We start from the raw sequence: 26245 nt of genomic DNA on the forward strand, positions 1-26245 counted from the left end.
TTCGAAAACCGGTTAATGTAATAAAGCATTATTAATGAAAAAAGTGACTGGTTGCAGTTGTGTATAATCTATTTACATTAATATATAGTCACGGTTCTAAAATATCCGTAATGGATAAGCATAAAAAATAAATGGTAAATCCTTCAGCGCATCATTTGCTTTGGAATGTTGCCAATAAACATGGAGTTGGAGACTTTGACTGTCACACAATAGATCAGGAATGTAGTAATTTCGTCAGTGGTTTGATTCCGCGTAAGTGTGCTTCGAGTAGGCCTATTACCCTGAACAAATATTTATACTCCTTATCCACGCTGGACGGTAGTCAATAATAAACACATGTTTCATAACGGCTACGATCCAAGCCTTTAAAAGCTTCCTCACCCAAGCATTATCCCGAAACAACTTTTAATACTTAAAAAAAAAAAAAAACCGATCAGATGTCAACTTGTCTGTGGCACAAAAATTAGTGCACATGCTGCCGAAACGTGGGTCGTAATGGATAACAATATTACGGGCGAAAGCTGAACTGTGTATATTTCTTTTTGATTAAGAACCAAGGAACATCGTCTCGCTTCAGTCAGCTGGCGTGTCACTGGCTGCACAACAGAACGAACAAGTGGTTGTCGCTGAAATCGCTGAATCGCGAGACCCCAGGGCCCTAAGGGTTATCTTATGAGGTTGAATACGTAAAATAATCACGAACATCCCGGAGGCTGTTTAGGGATATTTCCTGAGTATTTTCGCATGAGGGACCCAGTAACGAATGACTGTTTGGTTCTCTCTCTGGGTCAGTTTTTCGAACAATGTAAGTTCTGTGTTCACAGTGATACCCAATTTGGATAGATTTACTGGTTTTATTTATTTATTTATATCCCATAAATCCAATACTGCGAGACATTCACATGGATGCAGGACGTGTCAGAATTATTACAAATAATACAAAAGGAAAACATAAAAGTACCTCTTGCAAGAGGATATCTGGTATAAGACAAAATACACATTAATAGGTACAGAAAAAATTACATTAAAAATGGTAGATCTCAATAGCTAAATGAAAGACACAGTAATGGGAGTATCGTAATGCACAATAGCACATCAAGTTAGTAAATGAAAAAAAAAATCAATTACAGTTAACTCTACTGAAATATTCTTCTACCTAATAGAAGGAATTATCTAATAAATACTGTTTGAGCTGTTGTTTAAATTTGGGAAGCTCGTGGATAAGTAATTTCAGTGATGGTTGGAGAGCATTGAACACCTTGCAGCTCATGTAATGGACTCCTTTTTGTACAATAGTAAGATTTTTTTATTCATAATGGAGGCCCACCTTCCTCCTGGTATTGTGGGTATAGTATGAATCATTGGTTTTGTATGGTTGTCCATTTTTACCAATGAAACATAATAGGGATTAGATATATTGGCATGCAGTTATCAGTATCCCTAATTTTCTGAAAAGGTTCCTACAAGAATGTCTAGGCTGGACTCCACTCATTATCCTAATAACTCTCTTTTGGGCAATGAATATTTTTTTGGATAATGGCTAATTACCCCAGAAAACTATGCCATACAGCAATAGTGCATGGAAATAACTAAAATAAGCAGTTTTTATGGTGTCTCGGTCACATACAGTGGAAATAATATGAACAGCAAATGTTGCTGAGCTGAGTGTTTTGTGGAGGTGCAAAATATGTTCAGACCATTTTAGACTGTTGTCAATGTGTACACCCAGAAATATGGTTGACTCAACTTGTAGTAACTCACTACCATTCAATGTAGGCCTAATACTTAATTGATCCTCAACTTTTTTCCTTACTTGGAAATGTACAACTGGGTCTTATTAACGTTTAATGATAACCCATTATTTACAAACCAATTACATACTTCACTAAAGACAATATTGGCCGATTCCTCAAGATTAAGGTTGGGAGTTTTGTTGGTGAGGATAGAGGTGTCATTAGCAAAAAGAGTAAAGTGAGTTTTAAAGCTAGCACACAAGGGAAAGTCATTGATAAAGATGGGGAAGAGAAGGAGGCCAAGTACAGAGCCCTGAGGAACACCACTGCCAACAAAGCCCCAGCTAGATGACACAGAGTACCCCTCAGAGTCGTTCAACATGACCTTCTGCTTTCTTCCAGCTACATAGGATTTAATCCATGAGTCAACTGAGCCACTTATACCATAATACTCAGCCTTTGCTAAGAGGATTTCGTGATTAACACTATCAAAGGCCTTAGAAAGGTCGCAGAAGATACCAACAGGAGGCAATTTATTACTAAAAGACTCTAAGATTTGATGGGTGAAGGAAAAAATAGCTTGTTCTGTTGATACACCCTGTTGAAATCCGAAATGAGAGATGCAAAAGTCGCAGGTGCCAAGGTACTTTGACGCAAATGCTATAGCTGTTGGAGCAGCTAAGCATATTGTCAAGCCATGAATTTTCTGCAAGCCTGTGTACCTAGCACAGTACAACAGATGGAAGTAACAACAGCCCTGGAAACAGAAAGAGTCATTAAATCTCAGAAAAGTAAAAACTCCACTGGTGTTCAAAACATATCTAGTAAATTATTAAAATACTGCTGCAGCCATGTAACTAAAATTCTTTGCCACATTTTTGATGCTTCGCTTAAGCAAGTGATAGTTTGCAAAAGATGTAAGTATGCAGCTGTGAAACCTCTGGATAAGAAGGAAGATAAGGAGATACTTCAAACTCTAGGCCAATCTCTCTACTGACAAGTTTTTTTGAGGTGTTAGAAAAACTAATGCATGCCAGGATTGTTAAGCATGTCAGTGAAGGGAACATCATCAGCAAAAGGTAGTCTGTATTTTGGCATTTGCTGCCAATGTTTTGGATTCCATCAACAAAGAGATGAAGACGGTTGGAAAATTTTGTGACCTACCAAGAATGTTTGACTGCATTGGTCACCGAAGACTTTTACACAAAGCTACATATCTAGGCATAAGTGGTGCAGCAGGGAAGTGGCTTGATTCGTATCTGTCATACAAAAAACAGAAAATAGCACTAGACGGTCGATATGGTGTCTCAGCATCATTGGAATAGGGCACTATCACATGTGGAGATGTGGAGTGCCTCAGGGCTATGTCCCCCCCCCCCCCCTCCATGTCTACTTTTTATTATATTTATTAATGATATACATATGTGTACAGAATATTGTAAATTCATCAACTTTGCTGATGCCACTATGCTACTTACTGATAATTCAGTAGACAAACTTGATGTGTCAGCTAATGAGGTTTTTAGGGTCATTGTGAACTGATTTAACATAAATTGCATACATTAATTACAGTGAAACAAAGTGCATCCAGTTTCTCATGACCTTGAAAGGTGAAAAAATAGGAGAAAAACTATGTGACCAGCAGATAGCTTGCATGGATAGTTGAAAATACCTGGGCTTATCAACTGATAGCAAACTAAACACATAAAACCACATCCTGGATCTGTGTAAAAAACTAATTTCTGCAACATAAGCTTTATGAATTGTCTGCTCTTGTAGAAATATGGAAACCATTAAACCAGCTTATGGTTATTTTCATGCCATTATTGCACATATTTTGGTGAAATCAGCCACTTCCTAGAACAGAGCCATAAGAACCATGAGTGGAGTACACTCTCAAGCCAAATGCAGAAATCTTTTTAAGTAACATGAAATCTTCACATCCACCCCTTTTTATACCTAGTAGTGTGTATATCAATGAAAAGAATCAAATTTTGAAAATATAAATAATTGGATAGACAAAAAATCTACTCACCAGGTGGCAGCAGCAGGTGAACACACATATAAAATGTATTACAGTTTGCAAGGTTTTTGAGCCTCCTTCTTCTGACAGAAGAGTTGAAGGGAAAGGAAGAGGGGCAAAGGAAAAGACTGGTGAGGTTTAGAGAAAGGGGTGGAGTTTGGAAAAGTTACACAGATCCCCGCATCAGGGGAGACTTACTGAAAGGGATGAGAAGGAAAGACTGGGACTGCCAATTTAACTTTAATAACAGTATAACAATATTATGAACAGGATAGTTGCTACTCACTGTATAGCAGAGATGCTGAGTCACAGATAGGCACAACAAAAAGACTGTCAGAAAATGAGCCTTAGGCCAACAAGGCCTTTGTCAAAAATAGACAACATATACCCACACACACTTAAACAAACGCAACTCACATACACATGACCAAAGTCTCTGGCAGCTGAAGCCGGACTGCAAGCAGCAGTGCATGATGGGATGGCTAACTGGGTGGGGTAAAGAGAGGCTGGGGCAGGGAGGTGTTGGGATAGCAGGGTAGGTGTGGGGGACAGTAAATTTGCTGTTAATTGGAGCATGAAGGGATAAGATGGAGAGAGGGTAGGGCACCTAGGTGCAGTCAAGAGGTTAGACAGAGACCGGGGGATAGCGGAAAAGGAGAGAAGTAGAAAGACTGGGTGTGTTCATGAAATAGAGGGCTGTGTAGTGCTGGAATGGGAACAGGGAAGGCCCTATATGGGTAAGGACAATGACTAACGAAGGTTGAGGTCAGGAGGGTTACAGGAATGTAGGATGTGTTGCAGGGAGAGTTCCAATCTGTGAAATTCAGTAAAGCTGGTGTTGGTGGGAAGAGTCCAGATGGCACAGGCTGTGAAGCAGTCATTGAAATGAAGGACGTTGTGTTGGGTGGTGTGCCCAGCAACAGGGTGGTCCAGTTGTCTCTTGTCTGTGGCCATTCATGCGGATAGACAGCTTGTTGGTTGTCATGCCAATGTAGAATGCAGCACAATGGTTGCAGCTCAGCTAGTAGATCACATGACTGGTTTCACAGGGAGTCCTGCCTTTGATGGAATAAGTGATGTTTGTGACCAGTCTTGAGTAGGTGGTTGATGGAGGATGTATGGGACAAGTCTTGCATCTAGGTTGATTACAGGGACATGAGACATGAGGCAAGGGGCTGGGAGCAGGGGTTGTGTAGGGATGGACGATATTGTGTAGGTTCAGTGGGTGGTGGAATACCACTGTAGGAGGGGTGAGAAGTATAGAGGGTAGGTTATTTCTCATTTTAGGGCACAACGAGGGGTAGTCAAAACCTCGGCAGTGAATGAATTCAGTTGTTCCAGTCTTGAGTGGTACTGAGTCACGAGAGGAACGCTCCTTTGTGGCCCGAAGGTGGGACTTTGGGAGGTGGAAGGGTGACTGGAAAGATAAGCATGGCACATCTGTTACTGTACAAGGTTGGAAGGGTAATTATGGTCTGTGTGCGTGAGTTGCACTGGGAGAGCAAGAGAGAGAGAGAGAGAGAGAGGGAGAGAGAGAGAGTGGTGTCTATTTTTGACAAAGGCCATGTTGGCTGAAAGTTTATTTTCTGACAGTCTTTTTGTTGTGCCTATCTGCGACTCAGCATCTCCACTATAATGGTGAGTAGCAACTGTCCATTTCATAATATTGGTATGTTCCATCCTGGATTTTTTCCAATAAATGATAAATACGAGGGTTGGGACTTTAGTAGTGACAACTATATATTTACAGATTTACAGCTTGTACAAAATAGATACGTGTTTCAAAGTTTTACTGATCTTCAAAGTAGTCACCAGCAGTGTGTATAAACCGTTGCCAGTGATGTGGAAGTCGTAGGATACTCGTAGCAGTGCCAGTTGTGTTGACAGTTCGAGCGGCGCGGTCTATTGCCCAATGAATTTGTAGCAGTTGTGAAGTGAATGCCGTGAAGTGTTCCCTTCAGTTTAGAAATTGAGTTGAACTCACTGGGGCTTAAGTCAGGGGAGTGCTGTAGGTGGTATAGCACTTAGAAGCCCCATCAGTCAAACAAATCAGTAACAGCTTGCACTGTACGTGCTTGAGCATTTTCCTACAAAATAATGGCCAGGTCCTGCAGAAAGTGTCGTCACTTCTGTCTCTAAGCTGGTTGTAAGTTGTGTTCCAAAAATGAATGAAAGTGTCATCACTTCTGTCTCTATGCTGTTCATTTTTGGAACAAAGACCAGTGACTGCAACTCAGGAAGCAGCGCATGATGAGGGTGAGAGGATGTGAATTGAATTGGGAGAAGGCGATAGAACAGAGGCGACGGCAACTGCTGGGAGGAGAGAGAGAGTAGATTATTGTAGGTTGAGGGTGGGTGTAATTTCAGGAGTGAAGAATGGGTTGTAAGGATAACTCCCATCTGTGCAGTTCAGAAGAGCTGGTGGTGGAAAGGAGGACCCAGATGGCCTGGGTTGAAAAACAGCCATTGAAATCAAGCATATTATGTTCAGTAACAAGTTATGCCACTGGGTGGTCCACTGAAACTTCTGTGGGGCTGAGGATTTTGATGGCAAGGTTAACAATAGTATTCCAGGACTGTTTCAGCTCTGGAATTAGTGGAGTGATGCTAGGGAGTTTAGGGGGATGTGGCAATTTGAAGAGGTCAGCTATGCAGGGTCTGGGTTGACTAGGAGGAACGTTTTGTGGGCAGTATAGGGATTGGATAGTGTTGCAGCAAGTGTGAAATTTATTATTTAACAAAGCTTATAATTTTGTAGGGTGTACTCATCCATATATCTGCTGCTGCCTCAGGCTCATGTTGTCTACTGCAGCATGGGTTTTAAGCCATGATTAATAAACACAAACATTAAGTTTCAGAACTTTTATTCTAAGATATTTCATAATTGTGCTGACATGCTTACAACACTGACTTGCATTTTCCTTAAGTCATTACAAGCTTCTTGCATGGAATCTAATAAAATACTGCTCTCCAATGCCAACATGGCTGCCCCTTCATATATGAATCCGAACAATCCTCGGTATTATTATAAAGGTTTTTTTAATAAAATTACAATGAAAACTGTTGTTATAAAATTAATGACATACTTCAACAGTTGCACTGGCACTTATACAAGGAATGCATTTATCAAACTTTAACCATTTAATATTTTATAAATGTGAAAATATGAAATACTAACAATACTTTTACTATTTTTATAAAATGCAAAAGATACATGGATCGGAAAATGTTCCTACCAATATATATGTTTCAAAGTCACCTACTGAGTGTGGTAATATAGGTCTTTTATTTATTATTGACAAAATACCTAAAGAACTACCTATGTTTACATGCCACTTATAACATTTTCGCTAATTATGTTTTTATTTTCTAATCAATTCTGATTCTCTCAGTTGGTTTTTTGTTTAAATACAACAGACTTTAATTTGGTTATTGTTTTAACACAAATCCATCTCAGTTTCAAAGAAATGACTTTGATCAATGTACTCGAACATTTTTTTCCAGATTTCACATAATTATGTTAATCCTAAATGTTCTTACCAGTTACAGGACTTGTATACTTTAAATGGGTTTCAATGGATTGTTACGTCTCACAAGGTGGCAGTAATTTGTAAGCAGGTTGGATAACCTGGATGGAATGCTCTTGCAGGTGCTGCAGAGAAAGTGATATAATTTCAGAAATGTGATGCATGTAGCAGGCATTGCACAGTAGCAGTATCTTGTGCAGGGTGCAGAGATGGTTCTGGGAAGCCTGCACTATGGAGATGTGTTTTTGCAATACCAGGTTTGTGAGGGACAGGGACTGGCAGAATCTGAAAAGGTGATGGTCATTTTGGAAGGAGGGATGGGATCCAGAGAATGGAAATTTTATGGTTATGCTATTGGAGGAAGGGGGGGGGGGGGAGGGGGCAATTCCATGGTTCAGGCAGCAGGAACTAGATGTGGGATTGGGTTTTAGCTAGTGAAAGGGATACTTTCCTGGACTGGTGCAGAAAGACAAAGCAGGGATGCATTGTGGCAAGGATGACATTGGGGAAATGGGAACTGGTGTAGGAAATAGGCAAATGAAGGCATTAGGTGGTTGTGAGGGGACTGGATAACAGAAAAGACGCATAAAAATACATACAGGCACACCCAAATATGTAAAAAATATGCACCAACACATAAAAATACTCACAAAGCCTTGAAAATACATAAAAATACATGCTAACAAATAAGTAAAAAATATGGGGAAAAATGATGGAATGTATGAGATATGAGAATACGCACTTGTTGGGACAGGTGAAAAGAGAGAGATGGAGGGCTATTGTTTAGGTCGAGGTTGACAAGTTCAGTTGGCACAGGTTGGTACGGAAAATAACATGTGAAAGTACATGAAACCTAGGAAGGAAATGGGATCAATAGGAATAATTATAATTATCAGCAGGGAGAATTTGGGGCATGAGAAGCTGCATGAACAATCCATGTGGTCACTTAGCTGTGAGTTCTGTGTGGTTGAGACTACTGATACAGTTTGCCTTTGGATGTCAGAGCATGTGCAGTTAGGAAGGCGATAAAGAAACACAGGAAAGGAGGGAAAGATTGGACAATGAATAGAGTAATGCATTAGAACATAGTAACAAAGGAAAACATCACAGGGCTGTGTGATGAAAAAAAGGCCATTTGGCAAAATCAAGCATTGGAAAGTCCAGGTTGGAATATCAACAATTATGAAAAGGATAGATTGCTACTCACTGTAAGAATGACACATTGAGTTGCAAGCATGTGTGGTTTGGAAGATGATGAAAAAACACAGGAAAGGAGAGAAGGAATGGACAATGAGTAGAGTAATGCTTTAGAGAATGGTAATAAAGGAAAACATCACTGTGGACTGGAAGAAAAGCCATTAGGCAAAGTCAAACATTGGAAAGTCCAGGTTGGGATATCAACAATTATGAAATGGATAGATTGCAGCTCACCTTGAGATGTTGAGTTACAGAGAGGCACAATAAAAAGACTGTTCCACAATGAGCTTTTAGTCAAAGCCTTCTTCAGAAAAGAAAGGAAAACACACACACATTCACACAAGCAGGCATGTTTCATGCACATATGACTGCTATTTCTGGCTGCTCTGACCAGACTGCAACTTTTGCACTGCATGAAAGCAGCAATCCAGAGTGGGGTAGGGAAGATGGAGAGGTAGGAGGGGGTGGGGAGTGGGGTGGGGGTGGGGGTGGGGGGTGGGGGGGAGACCACTGTCTGGCAGAACATGCAGGGACCAGAAGATGGCAGGACGAAGCTGCCAGGCATAATGTGGGAGGCTGTGAGGGAGTGCAGAGAGGGTAAAAGACCTGTGGGTGGGAAAAAAAGAGGTGTACTATGAGGGTGAGGGGATATGAATTGGGAGGAGGTGATAAGATAGAGGGGGCTGAAACTGACAGGTGGAGGGACAGTAGGTTACCATAGGTTGAGGCTGGGATCATTCTGGAAGTGGAGATTGTATTGTAAGGATAGCTTCCATCTCAGCAATTCAGAAAAGCTGGTGGTGGAGGGGAGGATCCAGATGGCTCGAGTTGTAAAGCAGCCATTGAAATCACATGTGTTATGTTCAGCTGCATGTTGTGCCACAGGGTGGTCCATTTTGCTCTTGGCAACAGTTTAGCAGCGGCCATTTGTCCTGGTGGACAGCTGGTTGGTAGGATATAATGTTTAAAGTTGTTACGCCTCTTCTGAAACCAAACTGTACATTTGACAGCAAATTACATGAACTGAAATGATCAGCTACTCTTATATAAATGGCCTTTTCAATAACTTTTGCAAACACTGATGGTATAGAAATAGGTCTAAAATAGTATATATTGCCCCTTTCTCCTATTTTATAAAGTGGTTTTACATTGAGTACTTTAATTGTTCAGGAAACTGAGAATTCCTAAAATAAGCATTACAAATGTGGCAAAGTACTGGGCCAACATATGTGGCACAGTATCCAGAATGGAATTATCACTCTGCAGCAGAATGTGTGCTGATACGAAATTTCCTGGCAGATTAAAACTGTGTCCTGAACTGAGATTTGAACTCAGGACCTTTGTTTTCATGGGAAATTACTGTACCAACTGAGCTACCCAAGCATGACTCATGATCTGTCATCACAGCTTTACTTCTGCCAATACCTCATTTCCTACCTTCCAAACTTTGCAGAAGCACTGGTGCAGAATTTGCAAGACTGGCACTCCTTGAAGAAATGATATTGTAAAGACATATCTTAGCCGCAACCTGGGTGTTGTTTGCAGGCTGAAATTTTCACTTTGCAGTAGAGTGTGCACTGATATGAAACTTCCTGGCAGATTAAAACTGTGTGCCAGACGTAGACACCAACTCAGGACCTTTGCCTTTTGTGGGCAAGTTCTGTACCAACTGAGCTACCCAAGCTCAGCTCACAAACTGCCATCACAACCTTACTTCCACCAGTACCTTGTCTTCTACCTTCCAGACTTCACAAGTCATTACATGTTTCTTGCATGGAGCCTAATAAAATACAGCTCTCCAATGCCAACATGGCTGCCCCTTTATATATGAATCCAAACAATCATTGGTATTGTTATAAAGGGTTTTTAATAAAATTACAGTGAAAACTGTTGTTATAAAATTAATGACATACTTTAACAGCTCTCCCATGAAACTTGCAAGACTAGCACTCCTGGAAGAAACGATATTGTGGTGACATAGCTTAACCACAACCTGGGGATGTTTCCACAATGAAACTTTCACTGAGCAGCAGAGTGTGCACTGATATGAAACTCCCTGACAGATTAAGACTATGTGCCAGACCAAGGCTCAAATTTGAGACTTTTGCCTTTTGAAGGTAAGTGCTCTAACCAAGGAAGGTATTGGCAGGAGTAAAGCTGTGAAATAAATGAAATGATCGTATGGCATTGTTGGCCAGGGCCTATGATGATGAAATGATGATGAAGGACACACAACACCCAGTCATCACGAGGCAGAGAAAATCCCTGACCCTGCCGGGAATCGAACCCGGGATCCCGTGCGCAGGAAGTGAGAACGCTACTGCAAGACCACGAGCTGCGGACGAGTAAAGCTGTGATGATGTGCCATGGGCCATGATTGAGTAGCTTGGTTGGTAGAGCACTTGCACGCCAAAGGCAAGGGCCTGAGTTAGACTCTTGGTCTCACACACAGTTTTAATCTGCCAGGAAGTTTCATATGTAGTACAATGCTTTAGTATCCTGCACGACACCCCATAATATCCGTGAGAGTCCTTAATCATCAGTGATTTAATTATTGACTCAGCCTCTACCTTGTCTGTATCACTGAGATGTATTTCAGATAGATGTCTTAGAAAATCATTCTCTAAGAGAGTTGTATAATTCCCTGTCCACACAAAGTTTTTTGTACATCTGCTATATTGAGAAAATAATTGTTAAATATTGTACATGTATCTGACTTAATAGTAACAAAAAAAAATCTTTACTACATATTTACTCTATATCCTCACCCCTGAGCTGTTGGCTGGAGACTTCCTTCATAACTGACCAGTGGTTTTAACTTTATCATGAGAATCAGCTATTTTATTTGCATACCACATGCTTTTTGCCTCCCTAATGACATTTTTAAGCACCTTTCAATACTGTTTGAAATGAGCTATTACAGCTTGATTGTTTTTATCTCTGACATTTTGATGTAGTTCCCACTTTTTTTTCTACATAATGCCCTTACTCCATCAGTCATCCATCCATCTAATGGAAAGCAACTTTCAAAGAGTGTGGGAAATATGTTGAAAAAACAATTATTTTTATCATCTATGTTACCTGCACTATAAATTTCTTGCCACTCTTGCTCTTTAATGGAATTTAAAAAAGTCTCTCTTGCCACTGAATTATCATTTCTAAATAGTTTATAATTTTATTTAACATTTGCGTGTGTGCAAATTCCTTATAGTGTTAAAATTTGTTTATTATCATATGAAAGACAATGTATCTGTCGACTAACAGAGTATCACTCTAGTAATGAAGAGCAAACAATAATGTTGTCTGTAACTGTGTCACTGCTCCCCTGCACTCTGGTTGGAAAGAACAGTCTGCATCAAATTATATGAATTTAGCAGATCTTCCTGCATTATTTCCTTGCACAATCACTTTTAAAATTAATGTTAAATCACCATAAACAGCTAATTTTTAGTACTTTCTACAAAGTGAACCAAGAATGCCTGAAATCAGAGTTAGGGGACCTTTAGATCAACTATAATTAAAAGCGTTCTTTCACTAAACTGAATTGGCCATGCCCAATATCTATTGACCTGTTCAGTGCAGTGCTTTGATACATCAACTTATTCAAATGGAATACCATTTTTCGTGTATACGGCCACTCCCCCACTCCACAAAGAGCTCCTTGAAAAATAGCGAGCTAATCTATATCCCAGTATAGGAACCCTCTGAATTGACACATTGTTTAAGTGGTGCTCTGGCATATCAGTAATGTCAGAGTCAACATCAACAAACAGTTCACTAACTTTATCTCTTATACCTCTTATACAGGGTGTCAATAATTAAAATTCCAGTTTCAAAATGCTGTAGAAAGAGAACAACTGCTCAGAATGATGTTTAATCTGAACAACATGTTATTGACACAGGGGGTAATGGCATGCAAGGGGGGGGGGGGGGGGGAGGAGAACAGATTGACCAATAGATGACACTATAAGCATTAGAATATTCACACAAACAGATGCACAGTACGTGGCTATTCCTCAGTTTGTGTCTGATATTTCCAACATGACCGTCCCCCTGAAGGATCATTCCTGCTGTAAAGCTCTTTTACAAGAATGGTGACTGTTCCAGTAACCCTACACAGGTTCTGGACACTCCCTGGTCTGGAAAAAATGATTACAAAATTCAAAAAGACGGGTTCTTTTGATATGCATTGTGGCAGAGGGAAAGCAGCTGATCTGACATCCATCGAAGATGTGGCCACAGGACTGCTGGAGAGGTAGAATGGTGGTGTGCAAACATGCAGTACATGGGAAATTACCCAAACTTTGCCAGTGCTTGTGAGCATAGGGCATAAAATCCTATGAAACATCCTGTGTTGTTGTCCATAGAAAATCACCCATGTTCACAAGTTGTTTCCTGCTGACCTATCAGCAAGACAAATGCTCACTTTGGAATTTCTTGCTCACATGGAAGGGGATAATGAATGTCTGTGGAACATTCTGTGGACAGATGAAGCCCATTTTTATCTCCAAGGACGTGTCAATATGCAGACTGCACAATACATGCAATGGGAAATCCACAAACACGTCAGCCGGTACCACTTCATTCTGCAAAGGTGACTATGTTGTGCAGGCTGGTAGCATTGTTTACCATAAGGCCATATTTTTTTGAGGAGATGGATCTTGTGGTTCCTGTTAACTGTACTGTCACTGGTAGAAGCTATGGTAGCCTTTTGCACGCCAACATCCTTGCGACCCTTCGGCAGCATGCATGCATGGTTAGGATCATTTTTATGCAACATGGCATTCCTTCACACATGGCACAGCCAGTGAAGCAACTACTGCAGAGGCATTTCAGAAGTGCTAGGATTATCAGTCATCATTTACTTACAGCCTGGCCATCCAGATCATCTGATATTAATCTGTGTGACTTCTGGCTGTGAGGTTATTTAGGACATAATGGATTCTGTGCTCCAATTGTGGATGTAGCTGAATTGAAGGCACACATTGTGCAACATATTCTGAACATGAAGCCTGATATACTATGATGTGTTGTGTGGAATGAACTGTTTCTTAATTTCAACTTGTGTCAGGAAACAGTGAACAGCATATTGAATGTGCCTCCTGTCAGTCTCACAACACTTAGAAATCCATGCAATTTTTGATTTTTATGTGGTTTTTGTAGTGTTGGCAGAAGAGCCAACACCGTGTTGCTAGAGGAGGCTGAAATGCACGCGTTTAAGCTCACGCAGACTGGCGTGAGGTCTGGAACAATTAAAGGAGTTGAGTCTAATAAGAAAAGAACATAGTTCTTGGAATACTTAACTTTAATCCATAATTGGAGAACATCGCTCTTGTTGATACATGAATTACAATCTCAATATAAACTGGTAATGGCGCCTTGCTAGGTCGTAGCAAATGACGTAGTTGAAGGCTATGTTAACTATCGTCTCGGCAAATGAGAGCGTAGTTTGTCAGTGTAGCATCGCTAGCAAAGTCGGCTGTACAACTGGGGCGAGTGCTAGGACGTCTCTCTGGACCTGCCGTGTGGCGGCGCTCGGTCTGCAATCACTGACAGTGGCAACACGCGGGTCCGACGTATACTACCGGACCGCGGCCGATTTAAAGGCTACCACCTAGCAAATGTGGTGTCTGGCGGTGACACCACAGTTTTTGACTAAAGGAAAATTAAAAGCTGATGTCATTTTGCCTTTTATGTGGGCTTTTGGCCTCAGGAAAGTTAAAAACCAATTTTTCCCTTCCCATGTGGTTGATGGGGTTACATAACCAACAATGCCACAACTGTTGACTGCTGAACTTTTGTAGTTATTGAACAATATGGGTAGTATAATGTGCACCTCAAAACATAGCTGCTTTATTGAAATTCATCTGCCATTTGTAGCCAACCCCATTTATGGTGAGATGCTTAAAGTGGTAAAAATCTTCATTCAGTTTTTGACAGTATCATAAAAAGGATGGATTGCTACTCAACAACACATGACCACTGTCTCTGGCTGCCAAGGTTAGACTCACACATGGGTCACACAGGTGCACTGTATCAGCGTTTATCTGTATGCGCTTCTGGTGTCAATTTTGGGACAAGGGGAATTTTCCCAGGTCATGATTGAAAGTTGGAATTCCGTGTAGCCACAGTGTGGGATATTGTTTGATGGTCAACCTATGGTAGGTATTTGCCTATTAGCTGTTAGGGCATGGACATGACATCCTACTATTGCTAGATTTCAGATACATCTAATGATGGGGCTAAGGCCCTGAAAATGTGGTCGTCTATAGTGATTTCTATCATGCACTGTGGTCGGGTGAGCTCGGTAGAGCTCGTGAGCCATTAGTGAGTCCATTGTCCAAGGGCGCGGCCTGTGGCAGCACTGTCGCGGGAAAAATGCTTGGCGCGAGAACACTGTGTTGTCAGTGGTGGTCATACAGCGGCATGCAGGAGCCGAATCTGCATAGTTTGAGGTGCTGTCCGCGAGGAGCGGAGTAGGAGCCGTCAGTTCGGGAACACGTGACTCTCGTCGCACATGTGCACTTGTGTCTGGCTGAGTGTCAAATGCCACCGTGTTAGGAGGGTGTGGCCCTACTGAACTGTCAGTACATTCTTAGGGCAGTCTTGGTAGCACAGTTGCAAGGGGCAGTGGGAGGAAAACACACGGAGGCTCGATTGCAAGCAGATTCGGCGCACTTACTGACCTTACTTTGTCCTTGCTGTAGTGTCTGTAATTCCTTTGCTGCATCGGAGAGCTGGAGCTGTGTTTTGTGGAGCCAAATGGAGAGCTCGAAGTTTTCCTTGCGTAGGCGAGCGACGTGTTCAAGCTTGACAAGGCACTTGTGCGTGGTTTCTTGTAACGTTGTCAACAGAGACGAGCATGTACGGATGAGATGAGCCCGGACCGATGTGTCACGGGGCGGTTTGCTCAATGGAGCACAGAGGACATGAGTCTTGGATGGATGATGAAACACGGTGTTTTGCACTAGGTCCGGTGAAAGTTTGTGGTGTTGCAAGAAGTCAGTGCCTAGTATAGGTTCGTCAATTTCGCACACTAAAAAAGTCCACTCAAGTTTGCAGTTTGCAGAGAGTGAGACGACGTGGGAAATTGAACCCAAGCATTGTAGTTTAGTTGAATTCATGGCTTGCAGTGAAGTATGATGAGAGCGGATGTTCAACGACGCTAAGGACGTAGGCAGCAGCGAAACTTCGGCGCCTGTGTCCACTAGGAAAAGGTATCCCGACGAAATGTCTTTAATGTAAAGTCGTCCGCAATTATCCAGTCGTTCCCGAACAGAATGGAGCACTGGGGGGTGCCTGTCATGTTGTGCACAAGAGGCGGCACCTGGACCTACCTGCGATTGGTGTTTGGGAAGTAGCAGGGTGGTCTGCAGTTCCGTGCCGCCTCACCAAACTGTGTGTGGAAGTAACAGTACGGGTAGTGCGGTTGCATTTCCTGCGGAAAGGTCATTGCCAGTGGTGGTGGCTGAGGTTCGGTGGCCGCAGCAGGTTCGGTTGCAGGAGGGGGCTTGACCGTGGGCAGAGCTGGTGACATCCCAGTTGCCTGTTTACTGCTTCCTGAAACGAGCGTAACGGTTGGCACAGTACGGCCCCGGTCGCGTCCGGCTGCAGGGCAATGAGCCTGAACCTGAGACTTGTCAGGTAGGCAGTGGCTGGCGAAATAGAGCAGTGATGCATTGTGTAGCTTGTCAGCAATTGTCATTCTTTGCTAGACAGGTTCAGGAGACCTTTGAGTTAGAGCAAAGCGGATGTGAGAAGATAGCTTATCTGACCAGATGGCGAGGAGAGCTGTGTCAGAGAATAGATCGGCGCTGACCAGGGCAAGGTTTGTTGTTGCCTAGTTGCTCGATGTGGAGCACTTGCCATATTGCTGCCTCAGTTGAGCGTGCTAGCTGACGTAGAACTGTCTTTTTGGCTAGAGTGTACCGGGTAGATGAGTCCGGGGTGTCGACCAGGTCAGCAATCAAGTCTTCCTGGTCATGCAGGTGGGTGATGAGGCACAGAAACCTGGTTGACTCATCGAGTTTGTAATTGTCGAACACTTCATCCACAGTTTTGAACCAGGTTGTTGCTCTGTTGGGATTAAACGGTGGCAGCGTCAGTAAGCGTTGTAGAACGTTCGGAAGAACAGGTTTAGTTGAGTTCGTCAGGGCACTGCCTGAATTGAGCTGTTGTTGCTGTAGTATTCCAGGAGAGTGTGCCTCCAGGGGATGTGGCAATGATGGTTGTTTGGGTGGCAGCGTGAAGGTGACACGTTTTGGTTGAGCGCGACCCGTCACGACGTGGAAGGCCGACGTGGGTGAGACACCATAAAGTGTCGATTGCGGTTGTGGAAGCTCAACATGTTGCAGGTGTGTTCGGACTGAAACGTTGCAGAAGACCAACGTGGATGAGGCACTGAGATGTGCCGAGAACGGTAGCGGAAGCTCGACTGGAGCCGGCGTGGGGGCGACAGGTGAGAAAAAGTTCAAAGTTTGAGAATACGTGATAGTCCTTGGACAGCTCAACGTATGATCAGAGCCAGGGCCACCTGTGCTGCAGGGAGGCTGCAGAGGTGCGGGCTGTCCAGAAGCACAGTGTGGGAAATGATGTTGAACGTGGGACGGAATGTGTGAATGTTGACTGTTCATAGTCACTCCACTCAAAACGGTGTGCGGATAAGGTGAATGTCATGGCACAAAACACTGAGGCATAGCAGTGGGACGGAGGTGGAGGTCAGGAACAGATAACAAGTTATTGTTTCTGTTGCAGGCTGAGGTATCGAAGTAGGAAGGCATGTGCTGATGCTGAACCGAGGCAGGCACAGGTGTAGTCGGAAGCTGAGGAGGTAGACCTGTAAATGAAGCAGTTCCGGCCATTGAAGCAGTTCCGGCTACATGGCAGGTATCCGCATGGTACCGCATGGATTGCGGCATCGCGAATTGTTGTCCTGGCGGTAGTAGGTTGTCCAACGAAGCATTTGCAGAAATCGGCATTGGTCCCGCACTGCACGGATATCCATGAGAGGTAACTGCACAGTCGATGAGGGAGGGCACATGTGGCGGGAACAAAGGCGTTTGATAGCCGGAGTCATGTGCACTCCTAACCTCACTTATTGTTGCAGGCTCGAAAACGTCCTGCGAAATGGGCGGAATTATCGAGTGAGAGGCATCGTGTTGCAGTCCTGGCGGAAGTATATCATCCGCAACATGATGCACGTCGATCACAAAATCCGGCTTTGGCGCTGGGCTGAAGTCATTGTGCAAATGCTGTGTCGATGTAATACACGCAAAAATAACCGACATGGAGGTCGCGGACACAGTAAAATGGTGAAAACGGAAGACATTACAGCTCAGGGTCACCAGTGAGTAGGATTACCGGGTTGGTTGCACCAATAATCACACCCCATTTAGCAATAGTTCATTTATTAACTTTAACATATACAAGGATCACAAAGAACTGAACTTAACATGGCGGAACAGCCAAAGATAATGCTTAGAGTCCAAAGATGAATGCATATCGATGTTGCTGTCGATTTCATTGACGCCACAGAGCCAATAACAAGAAGAGAAAATGAAGATAAGTAAAAAGTTCTCCTTTTGTATATCTTATGCATCTTGAAGCTTTCAAAACTTTTATGGACAGATAATTTTAATAGTGATATGTGTGGGAGGGTAAGATTACAAGTGTGGGCATCAGCTGTGATCTGTTGACTGATAACGAAGTTTTTCTGTTGCAGAAGAAGAAAGTACAATTCTTTCTATATTTGCAGTTTTGATACATTAATGAACTTCAGTCACTCGACAAAAGAAGACCTGAGAGCTGCCCAACAAAGTTGTATCAACAGTGATGAGATAATATGAACAATGACGGGCCGGATGAATTGAAAGATGACTTTACAATGATGAGGGACATAAATAAGAAAAAAGATAAGAACAAATTATTTGTGAAATTAATCTTTTTTAGTGGACTCATGTGATTTCTAGGAAAAGGAGGGTAGTAGTGATGAAGTAAAAGCTGTAGGAAGTAGCCTAGACATCTTTGAACCAAGTGAAAGTGTAGTCAAGCAAAGAAATAGTGAAAACCGATATTTTGCAGTTGATTTTATTAAAATTAAAGGAAATGAAGATGGACAACAATAGCAAATTTAGTATAGTTAATGATCACTTAACAGAAATAAAAATAGATAACAATAGCAAGTTTATTTATTTATTTATTTATTTAGTCTTTCAAATCCTATATGTATAGAATATATATAAGGATATTGGACATGGTTAGGTATTTACAAGATAAAATATAGTTTGTATTGCAATCCTATGGACTAGATATTGAAGTAATTTAGCAAAGATTCATAAATACAACAAACATTACAGGTAACATACAAAGTAGAATATTAATAATGCATCTTTATTTTTGTTGTTTGGCTTTTATATATTCTGTCAGACTGTAAAAGCAATGATCAATTAAATATGCCTTTACTTCAGCCTCAAAACTATAGAGTTTACCTATTGATTTAATATGTTTAGGTAGATTATTGAAAATCTTTATCCCAGTATGTAGGATGCCTTTTTGGCACAATGATGTTCTCACCTGTTTCATATGAAGGTCAGATTTTTGCCTTGTATTGTGTGCATGTATATCTTCATTTTTTTAATAAGATATCTGGATGTCTATCGATATATTGTTTGATGAAAACTGATGTTCCATAGATAAAAATGCAAGGAAGAGGAAGAACTGACAGTTTTTTGAATATGGGTCTGCATGATTTCATATTGTTTACCCCTTCAATAATTCTTAGTATTCTCTTTTGCATCCTGAAAAGTTTAATATTTGTTGTTGTATTGCCCCAGAAGATTATGCCATATTTATTAATTACAGAATGCACATAGGAGCAGTATACATTTAACAGGCTGGCTTTGCTGCAACAAGTTTTTAAGATCCGTATCATGTAACAGGTTTTGCTTAGTTTTCTTTGCAAATATTCAATGTATACCTCCCATTTTGTGTTGTTCTCGAGCCAGAGTCCCAGAAATTTAGTGCTGTCAACACTTTCAAGAACTCTGTCCCTAAGTTCTATTTCTATGTTTGGGTGGTGTCTTCCTTTTACATTATAGAAGTTCAGTGCTACTGTCTTTTCTTTGTTTATAGTTAACTTGTTGTAGCTGAACCACTGTTCTACACTGTTCATTGTTTGGATAGCGGAGTCTTTTAGTTTTTCTTCTGTTTTACCACTAATAAGGAAGCTTGTATCATCTGCAAATTGGAGGGTAGTTTGGCAATACTTGTTATACAGAAGATCATTGACATAGAGGAGAAACAGAATGGGTCCTAATACTGATCCTTGAGGGACGCCATGTTTCGCATTTTCATATCCTGAATAGTAGTAGCTGATTTTGTTATGGTCGGTATATTGCACTTCAACCACCTGTTTGCGACCACATAGGTATGTCTTGAGCCACTCATTGGATATACCTCTAATTCCTAATTGGTCAAGCTTCTGCAGTAAGGCATTATGGTCAATGACGTCAAAAGCTTTAGATAAATCAAGACATATGCCTGTTACAAACTCACTTGCATCCAGATTAGTATAGATTTCATTAAGTAATTCAAATATTGTACTTTCAGTTGAATAACCTTTCCTGAAGCCATGCTGTGAAGGAGACAGAATTTTATTTTTATTTAGGAAATCAGACAATCTCTTATAAAAAACTTTTTCTAAAATTTTTGAAAATACAGGCAGTAGGGCTATTGGTCTATAATTTGAAACACGTTCTGGATTTCCTTTTTTGAACAGTGGTTTCAGTTTTGCTGTTTTTAAGCATGAGGGGAAGGTTCCTGATGCCAGTGAGCTGTTGCACAAGTGTGTCAAGGATTCAGCTAAGGCAAGACAGCAGTTTTTGATAATTGCATCTGGTATTCCATCAATTCCACATGAGTACCTTGTTTTCAAGTTTTTTATAACTGATAAAATGTCTTTAGTATTCGTGGGTGAAAGGAACAAAGTTATAGACACATTTCTCACACTATTGCATGATGGAGGTAATATTTTGTTGTGTTCTTCCAGTCCACTCACCAACTGTTCACTTACATTTGCAAAATATTTGTTGAAGGTCCCTGCAATTTGTCCTTCATAACATAAGTTCAGATTTTTATATTGTTTAGTTTCACTTGTTGTTTGATTTTTTATAACTTCCCATATAGCTTTAGATTTGTTTTTTGAATTTTCAATGTATTTGTCATTTACCATTGTTTTATCCTTCCTTACAACATTTTTGAGGATCCTCTTGCAATTCTTCAGGTACAAATGAAATTCATGAGGCATGTTCTGTGTCTTTGCTATGTCGTGTAATCTTTTCTCTGCACAAGATATTCTAATACATGTTGTAATCCATTTGTTCTTTTTGAAGTTAGGTTGACATTTTTGCTTTTTTAATGGAAATACAGCTTCAAAGTATGACATGAAGATTTCCATGAATTTTTCAAACTTTTTGTTAGTATTTTCACAAGTATACACTTCATAACAAGTTTCTTCACTTAGTCTCTGTACAAAAAGGTTTACTTGTTTGTTAGTGAATTTCCTTGCTTCTTTTACAAGTTCCTCTTTATCAGTTGTTTCACTTGGGGTGTGCAAAGCAATATACTGTGCATAGTGATCACTGAAGCCAGTATTAAGATTTCCGGCACAGAAATTGTGATTTACATTTGTGTTTATTAATATCTGATCAATTGTTGAGCTAGTTGTTGGTGTAACTCTTGTAGGAGAGTCTATGGTGGCTTTTATGTTATATGTTTCCAGTAGGGTCATCAAGCTTTGCTGGTCTTTTGAGATTTCCTGAAAATCAATATTAAAATCTCCACATATGATCACTGTTTTGTTGAAGTTTTTTATAGTATTTAAAGCTGCTTCTAGTTGATGACAGAAATCATTTAAGTTCCCATCAGGGCTCCTATATACACAGATGATTATTAATTTTTATGCAGAGAGTTCAACTGCGGATACTTCAAAAACCTTCTCTTCAGCTAACAGTTCAATGGGTTTTATGTTACAATAATCAATGCCACTTTTAACAAATACACATGACCCTCCATGACTGGATGTAATTCTAGAAAACGATGATGAAAGATTGAAGTCTGCAAGTTTTGTGACTGACAATGCATCTTTAGGCAGCCAGTGTTCAGTTATACACATTACAGAAACGTTTTTTAGCTCAGCAGTACATAAAATTTCAACTTCACTTAATTTGTTTAGCAATGATTGGACATTCTGATGAATCAGCATGAAATTAAAGGATTTGTTAGGCTTTGGTATATTGTTAGACTTTGGCATATTTAATTGATCACTTACCTTTACCTTGTCAATAAAAAATCATTCAGGTGTGCTAGAAGTACTGCTTTTCTTTTCCCGACTGCACCTATTCTTCTATTATCATCTGCAGCAGAATTTTCTTCTGTGTCTGGCTCCCCTGGTAGTTGTTCAGCTGCTGCTCCTACTGTTGATAATATTGCTGCTGGTGTTCGAGCTGGGTCTGCAATTGGTAGAGCTGTTACTGCGTTCATTGTTTTTGCTGTGCCTCAATATTGGAGGCACCTAGTTCCTTCTTTTGTTGTTGATGTTGGTGAGTGATGTCTTGCTGGCGTTGTTTCCGTCAAATATTTGGGGGGGCAATCCAGGATGATTTTGCTTTTGAGTGTTTGATGCCTCTTGATGATAATTTCTTCAATTTTTCTGACGAGCAGTTTTTTCCCCATGTTGTTAACATGCAATCCATGTAATGTGTGGAATCTGCGCCCAATATTGTTAACATTTACGAGTTCTACATTTCCGAAATGTTTGCAAAGTAATGAAATTTGTTGGTTGGCATTGATTATTTCTTTATTTACGCATGACCAAGACGGTAAGTCATGCCGATGTGGGATGTTCAGCACTAAAACATTTGTGTGTGTCAACTGTCCTAAGCACCTTTTTAGTTCTCGTTTTGCTTTTTGGGTTTCGTTTTTGTAAACGTCATTTGACCCACCAATTAGCACAACAAAGTCTTCAGAGGATAAGCCAGCAACGTCTGTGGATCGTACATGATTGCAAACTTCTGACACAGAAGCACCAGGCTTTATGTAAGCGATTGTTTGTAAACTGGACTGACCGTTCAGAAGGCGAGCAAATCCACGACCATGACTGTCTGCCATCAAAACTACTTTTCTTCGTTTAGGTTTCTCTGCATGTTTAGAAGGCCCACCGTTGTTATGGCCAAACAATTTACTATCAGCGCTGGACAAATACTTGATATCTGGGACACGCAAGTGTTCAGGTCTTTCAGTTTCATTCCCCTCCATAACAGTAGTTGAGTTGTAGTTTCATATTCAGCTCAGAAGTTAGTTTTATCACATGCACAATGTTTCTTATCTTGCACAGTTGATTGCACACTGAACCTGCTTGTAAATGCGATATTAGGCTCATACAATAAGCTTCGTTGAGAATGAGGCACTTTGTTTTTCACTTTGCCTGGAATTTCGTGGTTACTGTGAGGCAAGTTTGATGCAGGTTCACACTTTCCGGATGTAAGTTTTTTTAGTTCGCTCATCAGAGTATTAATGGTTAGTTGCAGACTACGTACATGATCATTTAACTTTCTGATTTAATCACTACAATTCATGCACACGCTGTTTTTATCGGTGTAATTTTCACTTTTTTTCGCATGAACACTATGCATATCAACACTAGCCACCATCAATCATCAGTTTATGGAAATACAAATGGAAAACAATGGTAACATGGACAGGGTACAATACCAAATAAGTAATCAGGTTTTGGAGCTAAAAATGGGTTATCAGATGGATTGAAAAGTATGAATGAAAAACTCAATGTACTAGAAAATAAATTTATTGCTTTGGAAAATGGTTTAGTTACAAAATCTTCTCAACAGGAGAACAATGTCAATGACATCAGATTTCTACTGCAGGCTGTAGAGGAAAAAATGAAATGGAGCTTCAGTATTTTAGATCAAAAAATTTTAAGTGTTGGAAACAATATGCTGACTAATGAAAATTTTTTTAGATAAAAAAATTTCAGTAGTTCAGGAAAACTGCATTCATAACAATCTTTATTCAAATAAGGGTACTGAGTGGTCAGACATTCTAACCAAAAGTTTTCCATCAGACAATTTACATTTACAGGACTGGGAAGGGAAGATTGGTACAGCTAATTCAAAAGTATGTCTTTTTCAGGATAAATCCAAACAACAGGTTCCCCTGCCTGAAGAATATTTCCAGCACTTTAAAAAAATACTGAAAAACTCACTCTGAATATCACACATACCATATGTCACAAAAAAATCCTCCATCAAAACATGCAATCAATAAGAAAAAAAAATACAACTATTAAAAGTTGAGCTCCAATATTTGAACTGTACAGTAGTTTGTGTTACTGAGCACTGGTGTAGAGAGACAGAAATCCAACATGTAGTGTTATCATCGTATGAAAGGGCAAATCCCTACTGCAGAACTGCTTCAAGGGGTGGAGGATCATGCATTTATATCAGAAAAGGAACACAGTTCAAATCAAGACACGACATCAGTACAGCAAGTGAAGACAAACACTTTGGAATATCAGCTATTGAATCAACAGGGCTTGATATCGCCAAGAAATTAATCATTTAATGTATGTATAGGTCTCCCAGTAGTAGTGTGGACACTTAAATTAACATAAGTTCTAGATAAAGTCTCGAGTACAAAGGTCAATATAATTCTGTGTGGGGACATTAACATCAACACCAATATAATAAATGAATCCAGCAGCACCCTCATAAATATCCTTCAAAGTTTTGGCATGTCCCCATTGGTCAATAGTGCAACAAGGGTTCATATAATGACTGCATCAGTAATTGACCATGTGGCCACAAATTTGGACAGGGAAAAATGTAATGTAGCTGTAAAAGATTTCGGACTATCAGACCATCTCTGTCAAATAACAGTAAAATCAGGCATCAAATCATTATCTAAACTACAAGCCTACAAACGACATCTATCAGAAATCAAAATAAAAGATTTTTCAAAGGAACTAGCAAAACAAAGCTGGGATGAAGTGTATAAGGAAATCACTGTGAATATGAAATTCTCTAAATTCTCCACATTATTTAAACTGAACTTTGAAAAGGCATTTCCAAAAGTGTACCTGTCTGTACCAACATCTCACAAAAACAGATGGATAACAGCAGATATTAAGAAGACCTCCTAAACACTTAAATACCTCAGTTCCATGAAAAAGAGTGACAATGATCCAGAATTCTTAAATTTCTATCATAGATACAAAAAGGTCTATAGGAAGGTGCTGATTGCTGCAAAAAAGTTATTTAATGACAAAATAATATATAATGCAGAGAATAAAAGCAAAGCAGTCTGGGATGTTATAAAAAAGGAAACGAGGAGAGGCAAAAAACACAAAATAACATACTGCTAAGGGAGGGTAATAAGGAAATAAATGATCCACAACACTTAGCAAACTATGTAAACGAACATTTTTCAAGTATTGCAGAGAAGTTACAGCAAAACTTCCCCCAAACAAATATAACACCTGTAAATAATGTTGCACTAAATACGATGATGTTACTTCCAATCACAGTGAATGAAGTCAAGAAAACTGTTCAAAAACTAAAAAGTAAATAGTCAGTAGGCTTAGATGAAGTACCAATGTGTTTACTGAAACAATGCATAGAGATTATACAAGGCCTCTTAACAAATATAATAAATGAGTACTTCCAGAGCAGTTAAAACAGGCAACAGTTGTACCTTTGCTTAAGAAAGATAATGCAGAAGACAAAGAAAATTGCCAGCCCATTTTCCTGCTGTCACCATTCTCAAAAATAATAGAAGCAATTATGAAAGTCAGATTAATGAGTTACCTTAACAAATACAATCTTTTAAGTGGATCACAGTGTGGTTTCAAAAGTGGCAAAAAATACAGAGTCAGCAATAGTAGAATTCACAAAGGTTGTACATGATGCTCTTGTGTGTGTCACAGGCATATTTTTGGATCTTTTTAATGCTTTTGATACAGTTTACCACAATATTCTATTAAATAAATTAGAAGCATTAGGAATAGGAGGGGTAGCTAATCACTGATTTCGATCATACCTAGCAGATAGGGTACAAAGAGTAGAGATAACACATACTTCAAATAGGTCTAAACATTTAGTAAAACATTTACCAGAACCAAAATACATTAATATAGGGGCTCTGCAAGGTAGCACATTAGGACCAATACTATTCCTGATATACATCAACGACTTTCCCAGTAGTGTTACTCGTGGTGAAAAAATTCTCTTCGCTGATGACAGCAATATTATAGTCACTGAGAAAACAAGAGAACTCCTTGCAGAAAAAGCAAACGAAGCTCTCAAGGAAGTTTATGGTTGGTCAATAAGGAATAAAGTGACACTGAACATAAAGAAAACTAATGCCATGAATTTCAGTTTGAAGAGGGAAAAGGACAGTGTTAAATTAAATGTAGATGGCACCTCTATAGACTGTGTAACAAATGCAAAATTTCTAGGAAGGAATATTAATTCTCAGTTGAAGCGGTGTCAACATATAAAGGTACTTGCAAACAGTATGTCATCAGCATGTTATGCCCTTAGAATCCTTATCATCAGTGTGTAACATGCAGTGTCTTTTAGTTACATAATATTTATATGTACACTCAATTATTAGCTATGGCATTCTTTTATGGGGAACAAATGCAAAAAATATGAACACAACTTCCAAATTCCAGAAAAGGGCCATAAGAATCA

General features: G+C 40.1%; 1 long non-coding RNA gene across 1 annotated transcript; it reads left to right on the forward strand.

Moving 5' to 3' along the window:
- The first annotated feature begins 612 nt into the window (after positions 1 to 612).
- LOC126199337 (uncharacterized) lies at positions 613 to 18625 on the forward strand. The gene is made up of 3 exons (XR_007540153.1): positions 613 to 805; positions 17235 to 17489; positions 17587 to 18625. It is a non-coding gene; the product is annotated as an uncharacterized LOC126199337 (long non-coding RNA).
- Positions 18626 to 26245: the final 7620 nt, after the last annotated feature.

The sequence above is a fragment of the Schistocerca nitens genome, chromosome 8 (genome assembly GCF_023898315.1).
Source record: "Schistocerca nitens isolate TAMUIC-IGC-003100 chromosome 8, iqSchNite1.1, whole genome shotgun sequence".
Classification (NCBI taxonomy): Eukaryota; Metazoa; Arthropoda; class Insecta; order Orthoptera; family Acrididae; genus Schistocerca; species Schistocerca nitens.